The sequence below is a fragment of the Cervus elaphus genome, chromosome 9, assembly GCF_910594005.1.
Source record: "Cervus elaphus chromosome 9, mCerEla1.1, whole genome shotgun sequence".
NCBI lineage: Eukaryota > Metazoa > Chordata > Mammalia > Artiodactyla > Cervidae > Cervus > Cervus elaphus.
Genome location: NC_057823.1, coordinates 13,009,956 through 13,025,059, shown reverse-complemented (window position 1 = coordinate 13,025,059; position 15,104 = coordinate 13,009,956). Strand labels below are relative to the sequence as shown.

Sequence of the window (15,104 nt, the reverse complement as noted above, 5' to 3'; positions counted from 1 at the left end):
CATGGCTGGACTTGCTTCCCGGTTACTTATTAAACCACTCGGGCGATCGAAATGATTCATTGGATGGCTGATTCTTAGCATTTTGGGATTAATAGCTATTTGTACCACTGATGCCATCACTGGCATTGCTTTACAAACCTCAATTCAAACACATAATTTTATCCAAAATTGGACTAAAGATGCTCATACTATGTGGGCCACTCAGGCTCAGATAGATGAGGATATTCAAGGTGAAACACAAGAACTAAAAACAGCCATCAAATGGGTTGGGGATCAATTAATAGATGTACAAAAACAGGTGATAGTAAAATGTGATTGGAATTCTACTCAATTTTGTGTTACTCCTATTCAATTCAATCATAGTGCCTACAACTGGGAACAAATCAAATTTCATTTACAAAACATACATGATAATGCCTCTCTGAATTTACAATTATTAAAAAAAATCTTTGAAACCTTTTCTAAAAATCTGCCCTCTTCCACTAATTTGAAAACTTTAGCTGAGCAACTAGCTAATCAATTATCTGGGCTAGACCCACGCAGATGGTTTCAGAACATTACTCACAGCATCGGGTCTGGAACTGTAACTTTGGTGATTGCCTTGACAATTATATTTGTTGTTTACCATTGCCTTTATGCAAAATTGTTAAAATTAAACAAACTCAAATGGTTGGGACCCTTTTTACAAGTATAATAAATAAATAAGGGGGAATTGTCAGGGAATGTTTAACAGGAGGATTCCTACATCCTGTTTCTCATAAATCCTCTGTTCCTTATCAGTTTCTGGCAACAGAAATGAGTGGAACAGCACACTGCTCCCAGGACTGAGGTCATTGGATGAGACATGCATGAATCTCCTTCAGTAAACATTCTCCTTATGACAAAACTGCTTAGTCTCAATCCTCTTTCTTGAGATATGGATTGTCTCCTGACCTTATGACCATTGTTAATCCCTTGTTCCCTTGGTAACGGTTGCTATACATTTGGTTTTCTGATCTTTATCATTGTCAAAAGAAATTCCTTGTACAACAGCCTATATATACTTACAGAAAGATCATCAAAGCACCTTTGCTCCATCAGAGCTTGGGTCCTCGTGTCTCTCTCTCTCTCTCTCTCTCTCCCTCCCACTAATTCTCTGGAGCGTGGAAACCCACAAAGCTCATTCTCCTGCCCGGGCTTTCAAGACCCCCTTGAGAGGGTGCCCTGTGCCTTCATGAGCAGTGCAAGCCCTGTTCTAGGGTTTTATTGGTTCTCTGCATAAACCAGGGACTATTAGCTTCTTTCTCTCTTTCACTTTCTTATCGGCGACTCCGGACCACCAGGTTCTGGTCCATTAAAGGACTTCAACACTCATCCAACATTTTTTCCCCACACAACTCTATTAAAAAGTGACTTCTTAAAAAAATAAATAAATAAATAAAATAAAAAGTGACTTCTTTTATGTTCCTTTCCTGATAACCAGGTGAGCTTGCAAGAACATGCATGTTTGTGTACAGAACAGGCTGACCCTGGGTCTTATGTCTATACAAGAAAGCACATTCTTATGATTTAGTTTTGATCACGATAGTTGAAGGAATTGCTTTGTGTAGGTGAGATAAATAGTGGATGATACTGCCCATTCACTGCTCATTCTGTTTCTGACAACATTTAGAATGGATGCTAAGTTTTATTTAGAACAATGGAAAAAGTAATAGCTGTAGGCATCACCTGAAATTTTCAAGTAGGATCAGTGAGGTAATTCAATAAGTAAAAATAAAAACAGGTTCATCAATCCTTTACCTCAATGAATAAATCACCTTATACACTTACACTGATATTCCATACTTTAATGAGTATACATACAGCTTAAAAAGAAGTGGCATGTGTAACAGTACAAAATATTATTTAAAATTTGTTTAATTATATGCAATGTCATCTCTGATTCATATTCAGTAATATGACTCTGACTAAGTCATAATACGGCTGAAGATCATATTAAGTCAATTGATTTATTTCAGTTTCTGTTTCTGTGTAGACTACACTGGCAGATCTGAATTTGATAATCAGCTTTGCTAATGACTATGGTAGGGAATGTGTACATAGAGTCTGATAAGAGAATAGAATCCTATTTAGGAGAATAAAACCCAATGACCTTTTATAAAACAGACTGTTATGTTGAGGTCTACATTATCAGGAACACCAGTTCAGGCCAGTGATATAAAAAGGAATGATGGACCCAGAAGTGAAAAATTATAGTCTTGGGTTTTTCCTCTCCCACAATGTTGTAAAAATCAACTCAGTAGTTTAGTTTTTTTTCTGATGGAGTGGTAACTCATGACTATTCTTTTGGTAAAAATAAGATGCATCACCTGGGATGGTATTTGTCATTTGAGAAGAAATTGTTCTTAATAGATCCAAGCAGTTTCATGAGATAAGTGAGAATTTCCAACTTTTTGATATCAAAGCTTGGGGATGAAATAGGAAAAATAGGAAGAAAGAACAAGAAGAAAAGAAAAATGGTTGGATATCTGACAGAGAAGAGTAATTAAGTGAGTAATTAAATTGTGTAACATAGTTGGAAAAAAAAAAAAGAGAGAATTTCAGGAAACAAATAACAGGGCAACTTCTACTTCCAAAGTCTGATTTAAAAATCACAACTACTGACTCTGAGACTTTGAGATCTGCACTCTTGGGCACTTTTCCAAGTTCACAATAATTGGCCTTTTTAGATGCACCATCACAAAGAATCTTTTCAGAGCCCCCTTTATGTCTTTGTTTCTCAGACTGTAGATAAAGGGGTTCAGCATGGGTGTGACCACAGTGTACATCACCGAGGCTGTTGCACTTGAGTGTGAGCTGTGGGTAGCAGCAGAGCTAAGATACACTCCTAGGCTCGTACAAAAGAATAAGGAGACAACTGAGAGGTGAGATGCACAGGTAGAAAATGCTTTATACTTCCCCCGAGATGATGACATTCTACATATACAGGAAACTATCTTTGAGTAAGAATAAAGGATACCAGCCAGGGTACCACCACCTAGAAGCACAACTGCAAGACACATTACCATATTATTAAGAAAGTTGTCAGAACAGGCAAGTTGGGTTATTTGACTGAGGTCACAAAAAAAGTCAGGTATTTCCACAACAGTGCAAAAAGAAAGCTGTAACAAAATTAAACTCTGTAACAAGGAATTCAGGACACTGATGGTCCAGGACACCAGAACCAACAGAAAGCAGAGCCTAGGGTTCATAATGACCATGTAGTGCAGGGGGTGACAGATGGCCACAAAGCGGTCATAGGCCATCACTGTGAGGAGGAAGATGTCCAATACTGCAGAGAGTAGGAAAAAATAAATTTGTGTGATGCAACCTGCATAGGTGATAACTTGGTTCTGTGTTTGGATGTTCCACAACATCTTTGGAATAGTGGTAGAGGTGAAACAGATGTCTACAAAGGACAGGTTAGAGAGGAAGAAGTACATAGGGGTGTGCAGGTGGGCATCTGAGCTGACAGCCAGGATGATGAGCAGGTTTCCAAAGACAGTGATCAGGTATATGGAAAGAAAAAGCCCAAATATGAGGGGCTGCAGTTCTGATTCCTCCGAGAATCCCAGAAGAAGAAATTCTGAAATTTCTGTATCATTCCCCAATTCCATGTAGGAGAGGTGACTACCTGGAAACAAACAAAAAAACAAATGACATGACTAGTTGTATCTGAAACTGGCATTGCAACAAGTTTGAAATTCTACAATTTTCCATTCAAAAATTAAAATCCATAATATCTGTATGAAAATTTCCCCTTCAGGAGATCCCCTGTGCCATCTGTTCAGTTCAGTTCAGTTCAGTCGCTCAGTTGTGTCCGACTCTTTGCGACCCCATGAACCACAGCATGTCAGGCTTCCTGTCCATCACCAAATCCAGGAGTCCACTCAAACCCATGTCCATTGTGTTGGTGATGCCATCCAAACATCTCATCCTCTGTTGTCCCCTTCTCCTCCTGCCCTCAGTCTTTCTCAGCGTCAGGGTATTTTCAAATGAGTCGACTCTTCGCGTCAGGTGGCCAAAGTATTGGAGTTTCAGCTTCAGCATCAGGCCCTCCAATGAACACCCAGGACTGATCTCCTTTAGGATGGACTGGATGGATCTCCTTTCAGTCCAAGGGACTCTCAGGAGTCTTCTCCAACACCGCAGTTCAAAAGCATCACTTCTTCGGCACTCAGCTTTCCTTATAGTCCAACTCTCACATCCATACATGACTACTGGAAAAGCCATAGCCTTGATGAGATGAACCTTTGTTGGCAAAGTAATGTCTCTGCTTTTTAAAATGCTGTCTAGGTTGGTCATAACTTTCCTGCCAAGGAGTAAGTGTCTTTTAATTTCATGGCTTCAATCACCATCCACAGTGATTTTGGAGCCCAGAAAAATAAAGTCAGCTACTCTTTCCACTGTTTCCCCATCTATTTGCCATAAAGTGATGGAATTGGATGCCATGATCTTAGTTTTCTGAATGTTGAGCTTTAAGTCAACTTTTTCACTCTCCTCTTTCACTTTCATCAAGAGGCTTTTTAGTTCCTCTTCACTTTCTGCCATAAGGGAGTTGTCATCTGCATATCTGAGGTTATTGATATTTCTCCCAGCAATCTTGATTCCAGCTTGTGCTTCCTACAACCCAGCGTTTCTCATGATGTTCTCTGCATATAAGTTAAATAAGCAGGGTGACAAAATACAGCCTGGACATACTCCTTTTCCTATTTGGAACCAGTCTGTTGTTCCATGTCCAGTTCTAACTGTTGCTTCCTGACCTGCATACAGATTTCTCAAGCGGCAGGTCAGGTGGTCTGGTATTCCCATCTCTTTCAGAATTTTCCACAGTTTATTGTGATCCACACAGTCAAAGACTTTGGCCTAGTCAATAAAGCATAAATAGATATTTTTATGGAACTCTCTCTCTTTTTCAATGATCCAGCAGATGTTGGGAATTTGATCTCTGGTTCCCCTGCTTTTTCTAAAACCAGCTTGAACATCTGGAAGTTCACAGTTCACATATTGCTGAAGTCTGGCTTGGAGAATTTTAAGCATTACTTTATTAGCGTGTGAGATGAGTGCAATTGTGTGGTAGTTTGAATTGTGCCATCTCTGAGTACCAACTCCTACCCCATATCCAGCCTCCTCCCCAAATGGCCATGTATTGGGGAGTTTAGATGAGAATTCTGCTGTGATTTGGGGGAATATAAATTGAGGACTGACCTACTTCTAGATAAAGAGTATACTGTACTGAGAGATAGTTGTTACGAAGAAAGAGATCTAGTATAAAGTAGAAAGTTAATGGGGATATTATACTTTATTTTCTTGGGCTCCAAAATCAGTGTGGATGGTGGATGCACCATCAAATTAAAGGATGCTTTCTCCTTGGAAGAAAAGCTATGACAAACTTAGGTAACATATTAAAAAAGCAGAGACATCACTTTGCTGACAAAGGCCCTTATAGTCAAAACTATTGTTTCTCCAGTAGTCATGCACAGATGTGAGATTTGGACCATAAAGAATGCTGAAGGCCAAAGAATTGATGCTTTTGAACTGTGGCATTGGAGAAGACTCTTGAGAGTACCTTGGACTGCAGGATCAAACCAGTCAATCCTAAAGGAAGTCAGCCCTGAATATTCATTGGAAGGACTGATGCTGAAGCTGAAGCTCCAATCAATTGGCTAGCTGATGCAAAGAGCTGACTCTGCAAAAAACCCTGATGCCGGGAAAGATTGAGGAGGAGGAGAGGGCCGCAGAGGATGAGATGGTTGGATGGCATCACCATAGCAAACTTCAGGAAATGGTGAAGTACAGGGAAGCCTGGTGTGCTGCAGTCCACGGGGTTGCAGAGAGTTGGACATGTCTGAGTGAACAACAACAACAACAACGTTTTATAGGGTGTTCAGAGCACACCAAACATCTGAACAGAAACCTCATGGAAGTGAGGGCTGGAGATGTGAGGTTTTCTGAAGGAAATGTGTGTGCTGGACAGAGATTACTCCAAGGTCAAAGGATCTGAAAAGGTATTTGTTTAAAAAAATATCAAGTTTGAAAGGAAGTGTTTGTGTCCATGGGAAAGTCCATGAGGTAGAGTGATGAGAAATAGTATGAGAAAATTGCAGGTACCAAGAGGCCTCCTTGCAATGACTGGGCTATTCTCAACCTCAGGCACACAATTAGAAAACAATGTCACAAGCCAAGCTGTCAACATTAGATTATCTTTCCTCCCTAAGTGTAGTAATAGTACCTAAAGTCCAGTGCTATTTTTGCAGAGTCAGTTCTTTGCATCAGATGGCCAAAGGACTGGAGCTTCAGCTTCAATAGTACCTAAATACCCTGGACATATAAAACAGGGCTCTATTTAAATATGACAATTTTGTATTCAGCCTGGTTTTCTGTGAGACTGGGATAGGGGTAGGTGAGGGAGGTTAAAGAGGAAGGTGATACACACACACACACACACACACACACACACACATATATGTATATAAAAGTGAAAAGTGAAAGTCGTTCAGTTGTGTCTGACCCTTTGCGACCCCATGGACTACACAATCCACGGAACTCTCCAGGCCAGAATAATGGAGTGGGTAGCCTTTCCTTTCTCCAGAAGATCTTTCCAACCCAGGGATCAAACCCAGGTCTCCCGCATTGCAGGCAGATTCTTTACCAGCTGAGCCACAAGGGAAGCCCAAGAATACTGGAGTGGGTAGCCTATCCCTTCTCCAGTGGATCTTCCCAACCCAGGAATCTAACTGAGGTCTCCTGCATTGCAGGCAGATTGTTTACCAACTGCTATCAGGGAAGCCCGTCTTATATAATTATGGCTGATTTGCGATGTTGTCTGGCAGAAACAAACACAACATTGTAAACTAATTTTCATCTGATTAAAATAAAGACTCCATCTTCTTTTTTAGACTGCATATGGAATGGGTGAATTTAACTCAGATGGCCATTATATATACTACTGTGGGAAAGAATTCCTTAGAAGAAATGGAGTAGCCATCATAGTCAACAAAAGAGTCTGAAATGTAGTACTTGGGTGCAACTTCAAAAACAACAGAATGATCTCTGCTAGTTTCCAAGCCAAACCATTCAATATCACAGTAATCCAAGTCAATGCCCCAACCAGTAATGCTGTATGTAGAAGCTGAAGTTGAATGGTTCTATTAAGACCTACAAGACCTTCTAGAACTAACACCCCAAAAAGACATCCTTTTCATTATAGGGGACTGGGGTGCAAAGGTAGGAAGTCAATAAATACTTGGAGTAACAGGCAAATTTGGCTTTGGAGTACAGAATGAAGCAGGGCAAAGGCGAATAGAATTTTGCCAAGAGAACGCACTGATAATAGCAAACACCCTCTTCCAAAAACGCAAGAGAAGACTCTACACATGGACATCACCAGATGGTCAACACCTAAATCAGATTGATTATATTTTTGTAGCTGAAGATGGAGAAGCTCTATATATTCAGCAAAAACAAGACTGGGAGCTGACTGTGGCTCAGATCATGAACTCCTTATTGCCAAATTCAGACTTAAATTGAAGAAAGTAGAGAAAACCACTAGACCTTTCATGTATGACTTAAACACCTTATGATTATACAGTGGAAGTGACAAATAGATTCAAGGGATTAGGTCTGATAGACAGAGTGCCTGAAGAACTATGGATAAAGGTTTGTGACATTGTACAAGAGGCAGTGATCAAGACCATCCCCAAGAAAAAGAAATGACAAAAGGCAAAATGGTTGTCTGAGGAGGCCTTACAAATAGCTATGGAAAGAAGAGAAGTGAAAGGCAAAGGAGAAAAGGAAAGATATACCCATTTGAATGCAGAGTTCCAAAGAATAGCAAGGAGAGATAAGAAAGCTTCCTCAGTGATCAATGCAAAGAAATAGAGGAAAATGATAGAATGGGAAAACTAGGGATCTCTTCAAGAAAATTAGAGATGCGAAGGAAATCTTTCATGCAAAGATGGGCACAAAAATGGGCAGAAATGGTATGGACCTAACAGAAGCAGAAGATATTAAGAAAGGTGGCAAGAACACATGGAAGAACTATACAAAAAAGATCTTCATGACCCAGATAACCACAATGGTGTGATCACTCACCTAGAGCCAGTCATCCTGGAATGTGAAGTCAAGTGGGCCTTAGGAAGCATCACTGTGAACAAAGCTAGTGGAAGTGATGGAATTCCACTTGAGCTATTTCAAATCCTAAAAGATGATGCTGTGAAAGTGCTTCACTCAATATGCCAGCAAATTTGGAAAACTCAGCAGTGGTCATGGGACTCAAAAAGGTCAGTTTTCATTCCAATCCCAAAGAAAGGCAATCCCAAAGAATGCTCAAACTACTGCACAATTGCACTCATCTCACACGCTAGCAAATTAATGCTCAAAATTCTTCAAGCCAGGCTTCAACAGTACATGAACCACGAACTTCCAGATGTTCAAGCTCAATTTAGAAAAGGCAGAGGAAACAGAGATCAAATTGCCAACATTTGCTGGATCATCAAAAAAGCAAGAGTTCCAGAAAAACATCTATTTCTTCTTTATTGACTACACCAAAACCTTTGACTGTGTGGGTTACAACTAACTGTGGAAAATTCTTCAAGAGATGGGAATACCAGATAACCTTACCTGCCTCCTGAGAAATCTGTGTGCAGGTGAGGAAGCAACAGTTAGAACTGGACATTGAATACAGACTGGTTCCAAATTGGGAAAGGAGTACGTCCAAGCTGTATATTGTCACCCTGCTTGTTTAACTTGTATGCAGAGTACATCATGAGAAATGTTGATTTGGATAAAGCACGAACTGGAATTAAGATTGCTGGGAGAAATACCAATAATCTCAGATAGCAGATGACACCACACTTAAGATAGAAAGCAAAGAAGAACTAAAGAGCCTTTTGATGAAAATGAAAGAGGAGAGTGAAAAAGTTGGCTTAAAACTAAGATCATGGCATCCGATCCCATCACTTCATAGCAAATAGATGGGGAAACAATGGAAACAGTGACAGACTTTATTTTTTTTGGGGGGGGTGGCTTCAAAATCACTGCATATGGTGACTTCAACCATGAAATTAAAAGACACTTACTCCTTGGAAGAAAAGCTATGACCAACCTAACAGCATATTAAAAAGCAGAGACATTACTTTGCCAACAAAGGGCCCTCTAGTCAAAGCTATGGTGTTTCCAGTAGTCATGGATGGATGTGAGAGTTCGACTACAAAGAAAGCTGAGTGCTGAAGAATTGATGCTTTTGAGCTGTGGTGTTGGAGAAGACTTTTGAGAGTCCCTTGGACTGCAAGGAGATCCAACCAGTCCACCCTAAAGGAAATCAGTCCTTAATATTCATTGGAAGGACTGATGCTGAAGCTGAAACTCCAATACTTTGGCCACCTGATGCAAAGAAATGACTCATTGGAAAAGACCCTGATGGCTGAGAAAGATTGAGGGCAGGAGCAAAAGGGTCGACAGAGGATGAGGTGGTTGGATGGCATCACTGACTCTATGGATGTGAGTTTGAGTAAGCTAGGAGTTGGTGATGTATAGGGCAGCTTGATGTGCTTCAGTGCATGGAGTCACAAAGAGTCGGACACGACTGAGCTACTGAACTGAACTGAACTGATATCATCTATATGAATCTTTTAAAAAAATTTCCACAAAATGATAATCTCTTACAATAATTTACATAGTAAGGTTATCAGTGTGTAATTTTAATTTAATTCAATATCTTATACTCTGTGCTAGACTGTGAGTGTCATGAGCCTTGTATCAATGTCATACATAACCGTTAAGACCCCATACTTAGTTTAGTTGGATACAGTAGCTGAATAAATATATATTGATAAAGGAATGAAAGAATGTGTTCTCACAGAAATTGCCTATGATTAGAAAACAAAATGAAGCTGGGCGACAGTAACACAGATATGGAAGACATGCTGGAGGAATGTTTATTATATTCTATTCGAGGCTCAGACCTGTTACAGCTACAGTCTATGCAGTTTGTAAGACCAAAATAGAATACAGTAAAACACAAAAGAAAATATCAGGGTGTGTCACATGTGGTAAGTGTTTTTGGTTTTCTTTGTTTAGCTTCCTTTTGTGTTTGCGTATGTATGCATGTGTATTTATTCCTTGTCTGTGCACACACACTAGATCATATGTAAGTTTCCTGTTTTACTCTGCCTGCAAGGGTGCAAAGTCGCTTCAGTCATGTCTGACTCTGCAATCCTTTGGACTGTAGCCTGCCACTCTCCTCTGTACATGAGATTCTCAAAGCAAGAATACTGGAGTGGGTAGCCACACCCTCCTCCGGGGGATCTTCCTGACCCAGGGATTGAACCCATGCATCTTATGTCTCCTACATTGGCAGGTGGGTTCTTTACCACTTGGGCCACCTGTTTTACTCTAGGACATAGTCAAAAACATTTCTTATCCATTGCAGTAAACACAAGAATAGTTTTGAAAGAAGCCTAGTTCCTGCTAAGAGAGAAACAATAAAAATAAAGAGCTCAACAGAAGAATCAGTTTACAGAGAGAACATGAAGCAGTGCACATGCTAAAGTGACCTCAGACCCAAGGAACCACATACTCACTGCATCTTTATTCATCCACTGTCTTATTACAGTATCCATCTCATTTCCCTGAGGCATGGGAATTAGTTATTCCTGTCTTTTCTGTGTTTGAGTGCATTAATTACTTTTTAAAATTATGAACTTTCTAGATGGCTCAGTCAATAAAGCATCCTCCTGCAATTAAGGAGACCCAGATTCTATCCTTGAGTCAGGAAGATCTCTTGGAGAAGAAAATAGCAACCTGCTCCAGTATTCTTGCCTGGGAAATCCTATGGACAGAGGAGTCTGATGGGCTACAGTCCATGAGGTCACAAAAGTCAGACGAGACTTAGGGACTGACCCACCACCATTTTTAATATGGTCCAATAGTGGATGAAGCTGGCTTTTTTCTCATTTGTTTTTCCTGTTACATCTTTCTTTATTATTCTTGGGTTTTGTATTCTGATCTCTTTTTGACAAACCTGTGGTCACATTCTACTTTTGTTTCTGATTCCTATCCCAAAGGTAAAGTCCTCCCCCACAAAATATGCTATAAAACCTTTCACATGCTACAAAAATCTTCCCCTTCCTTCATTTGGTTTATGCCTGAGGACTTTTTGTCACACATGCATTTATTTTATTGTAATCTTATTTCTCCATTGGAACGTGAGACCCCAACAGACAGGGACCTCACCTGATTTGTTCACTGTTCACTCTTGTGGTTTCATTAAGGTGTGCATTTATGTAGAAATAAATTTTATAAAACACAAAGAATATCACAGGAAATAAAACCAGATTAAATATAGCTGATTCAAAACAACTTTACTGAACAATGTTGAATATTAGTAAAAGAGTAAGATGAATCTGAAACAAAATATACAAAATAAAAACATTCAAGTTAACATAAGTTAAATATAAATGAAATGGGTATAATCTTATGAAAAGGATTGGAAATATAATTTTTAAAAAAACAGTGAAGGAAGCAATATCTAACACTACACATTCAAAATATATAAATATAAATGGATTCAAACATGCTTTTTAAAAAAGATGTAAGCAATCTTAAGCTGAATACAAACACATGTGTTCCACAAGATGACAGCAAATGTTGACTACCATGTTTAAAAAGCAATGGGCGGGAGGACAAAAAACTGATAGACTGGGCAACTCACAGTTTATAAACTCTCACACAACCCAACAAATACATCATGCATACATACATGTGCATGCGTGCCTGCATGCTCAGTCACTTCAGACATGTCTGACTCTTTGCAACCCCATGGACTGCAGCCCACCAAGCTCCTCTCAGCATGGGATTTCCCAGGCAAGAATACTGGAGTGAGTTGCTATGCCCACTTCCAGGGGATTGTCCTGACCTGGGAAATCAAACTTGTGCCTGCCTGCATCTTCTGTGTTGCAGGTGGATTTTTTACACACTGAACCACCTGGAAAGCATATATATATTTATATATATGCTTTAAGATGGGGTATATTTGAGCAACTATATATATAGCAACTATATGGCAACTATATATATATATAAACTATACATAATATGGCAACTATATATATAGAAAGCATATATATTTAATGGTATAATATATTTATACCATTTATTTAATATAATATTTAAATGGTAAATAGTAAATTTCCTTTAAAAATTCTAACTTTTTGTTTGAAAGAATGCAATAAAAAACAAAAATAAAGGGAGAGAGAGAGGAATAAGGATTCTAGTAAGGGAACTGGTTGCAGCTTAGGCCAGTTTTGGGTGAAATGGTGTCACAAAAAGACACCTAACACACCTATGTGGGGAAGGGAAAGGGAGGGGAGAGAAACACAACATGTATCTCTATTTTCAGCAGTAAGACTTTTCAAAGTATTAAAAATATGTCTAATTCTCTCCTTCTTGCACATGTTGGAGTGCCGTTCCTGGCATTTTCTGAGTTGGTGATGAAATGATTTATAAGGAAATAATGCAACCAAAAAAAAAAGGGGGGGGGGGATAAAAATCACTCAGACACCAGTATATAAAATAAAAAGCTTACATAGACAATTAGCAGTAGAGAAAGTAAATGGCTAATAAACCTAAAACTATGTATAGTCTCTCAGCTAGTGAACTAATTGCAAAGTTAATCCCTTTAACATATGCCTGTTTATATATTAAATGCAATTTCTTTATCAAGTAAATATGCAGGGTGAGTGAAGCTTCTGTGAAATGTGTATCTCAAGAACTGGGATTACAGGGCAACAACTACTCCATTGACCTGTGTGTGCTCAGCGCATGCTCAGTCATGTCTGACTCTGTGACCCAATGGACTGAGGCTGCCAGTCTCCTCTACCCATGGGATTTCCCAGGTGAGAATACCAAAGTGAATTTTCCAAGGGAAGATTCTCCAGGGGAATCTTCCTGACCCAGGAATCAAACCTGTGTCTCGTGTCTCCTGCATTGGCAGGTGGATCCTTTACCACTATGCCACCTGGGATCCTAATGAATATAGAAGTTGCTCAAATATATCCCATCTTAAAAATTAAAACAAATAAATAGAATGTCCTCATTTCACTGCAAACCATTCCTAATCTAATAGTTTATTTTCCTACTCCCTTAAACAGCAAGACTTCTGGGAAAGATTGAAGGCAGGAGGAAAGAGGATGACAGAGGATGAGATGGCTGAGATGGCATTACTGATTCAGTGGACATGAGTTTGTGTAAATTCCAGGAGATAGTGAAGGACAAGGAAGCCTGGTGTGCTGGGGTTGCAAAGAGTCGGACACTACAGGCAACTGAACAACCACTTGCCCCCCCATTTCTTCTTGAGTCTCATTCAACTAGATTTTCATTCCCATCCCATAACTGTCAACAACAATTCTAGACTTGATGAATCTGATAGACATTTGTCCTTTTAACATATTAAATAAATTTATTATAAATTAATTAGTCAATCAAACAAACAATCATGGAAACCTCTATGCTCCAGGCCCACTGTTTATGTTTTCAAATAACCTCAGGTAAATGTACTTAGGTTTCATAGGTTTCACTCTTCTCTAACTTTCTCCTGCAATGCCCACTGGAGTCTTTTACTCACCTGGCTGGGACAGCTGAGAGGAAGGTCTTTTTGTGGATATCCAAATTCCTCCCTGTGGGTGATGATGACAGACTGATGATTCAGACAGACTGAAGGTCTGTCGTACAACAAGAGAACAGGAAGGAGTGAAGCAGAACAGGATTTGGGGTTGCAAATGCAAAAACCATGCCCACTCCAGCTCAAGGTGGAACTGCTCAGACATTGAAGCAGTGGAGACGGTCATAGCGCCTTATAGTTTCTGTACCTGCTCATTATACCTGCTCAGCACATTTTCCCTTGTTACTCAACCTTGATCACATCATTTCCTCAGGGGAACTTGTCTGGACAGAACGGATTTTTTCCCCCACTGATTTGCTGATCCCAAGTGATGAGGTTCGAAGTCAAGTGTATTCAGTTCCTATTACTACCCCAGATTCTCTCCTGGCTTCCGGAGGTCTGACACTAAAATGTTTTTACGAACTTCAGTCATAATTTCCTTCAAGTCTAAGCCTAAGGAACCTGTCTTGACTCGGTATCTTGGGTCTTGAAGGCACTGGTTTATGGTGAGAAGGCAGCTCTTGATATATCCAGAAAATTAGTATTATTTCTTCAATAAAGGAGAGAAGTGTGTCCCTTTGCTATAAAATCATGGGTAAAATAACCCTTGGATTCATAATGCTTTCCTCACATCAATTAGGAATTTTACATTTTTAATAGAAGTGTTAAACTGTTTTTTCATCCTTCTAAAATGTTTGGTTATTATAAGAGATACATTTAGATTTTTTTGACACACCATAGGCAGAGCTAAGAATTATATATGCATTGTCTCATTTAATTTTTACAACAGGCCATCCTATGAGGACTATACAATTTTGAAACTTATTCTAAATTTTCAGAATTGTGAGGTAATTGGCTCAAAGTTACGAACTGAGTAAGGCATGTGCTTTGATTACAACACAGAATATTTCCTAGTTCTTTTGCTCTGGGCCAGTGGTTCTCAATCAGAGATGATTTTGGCTCCAGAGAACACTTGGAAATATCTGGAGAAATATTTGATTGTCATATCTGGGGAACTGCAACTGAAACAAAGTGTGCTGAGGCAAAGGGTATAGTTTAACAAAACTAAAATGCACAGGACATCCCCTAACACAAGGAATTACCTATCACAATGTCAATAGTGGTGAGGTTGAGAAACACTGTTCACTAAATAAGCACTTCTCCCAACATCAATGTGTGTGTGAATAACTAGGGAGTATTTTTCAAATACAGACTCTGATTTGACAAGACTAGAGTGTTCTAGAGATTCAGTATTTCTAACAAGCTACCAGATGTTGTTGATGTTGCAGGTCAGGTCTTGTTCTGTGGACCACCCTCGTGAGTATCAGGACTGTGGACCAGTGTTACAGTCAGGTGTAGGTATTTTATATTTTCTCCATTAGGATTCTTCCTTCCCACCTCAGGTCTGATGAAAGGTGGTCAGTTG

General features: G+C 39.4%; 1 pseudogene; it reads right to left on the bottom strand.

Moving 5' to 3' along the window:
* Nucleotides 1-2,636: 2,636 nt before the first annotated feature.
* LOC122700879 lies at nt 2,637-3,738 on the bottom strand (annotated as a pseudogene).
* Nucleotides 3,739-15,104: the final 11,366 nt, after the last annotated feature.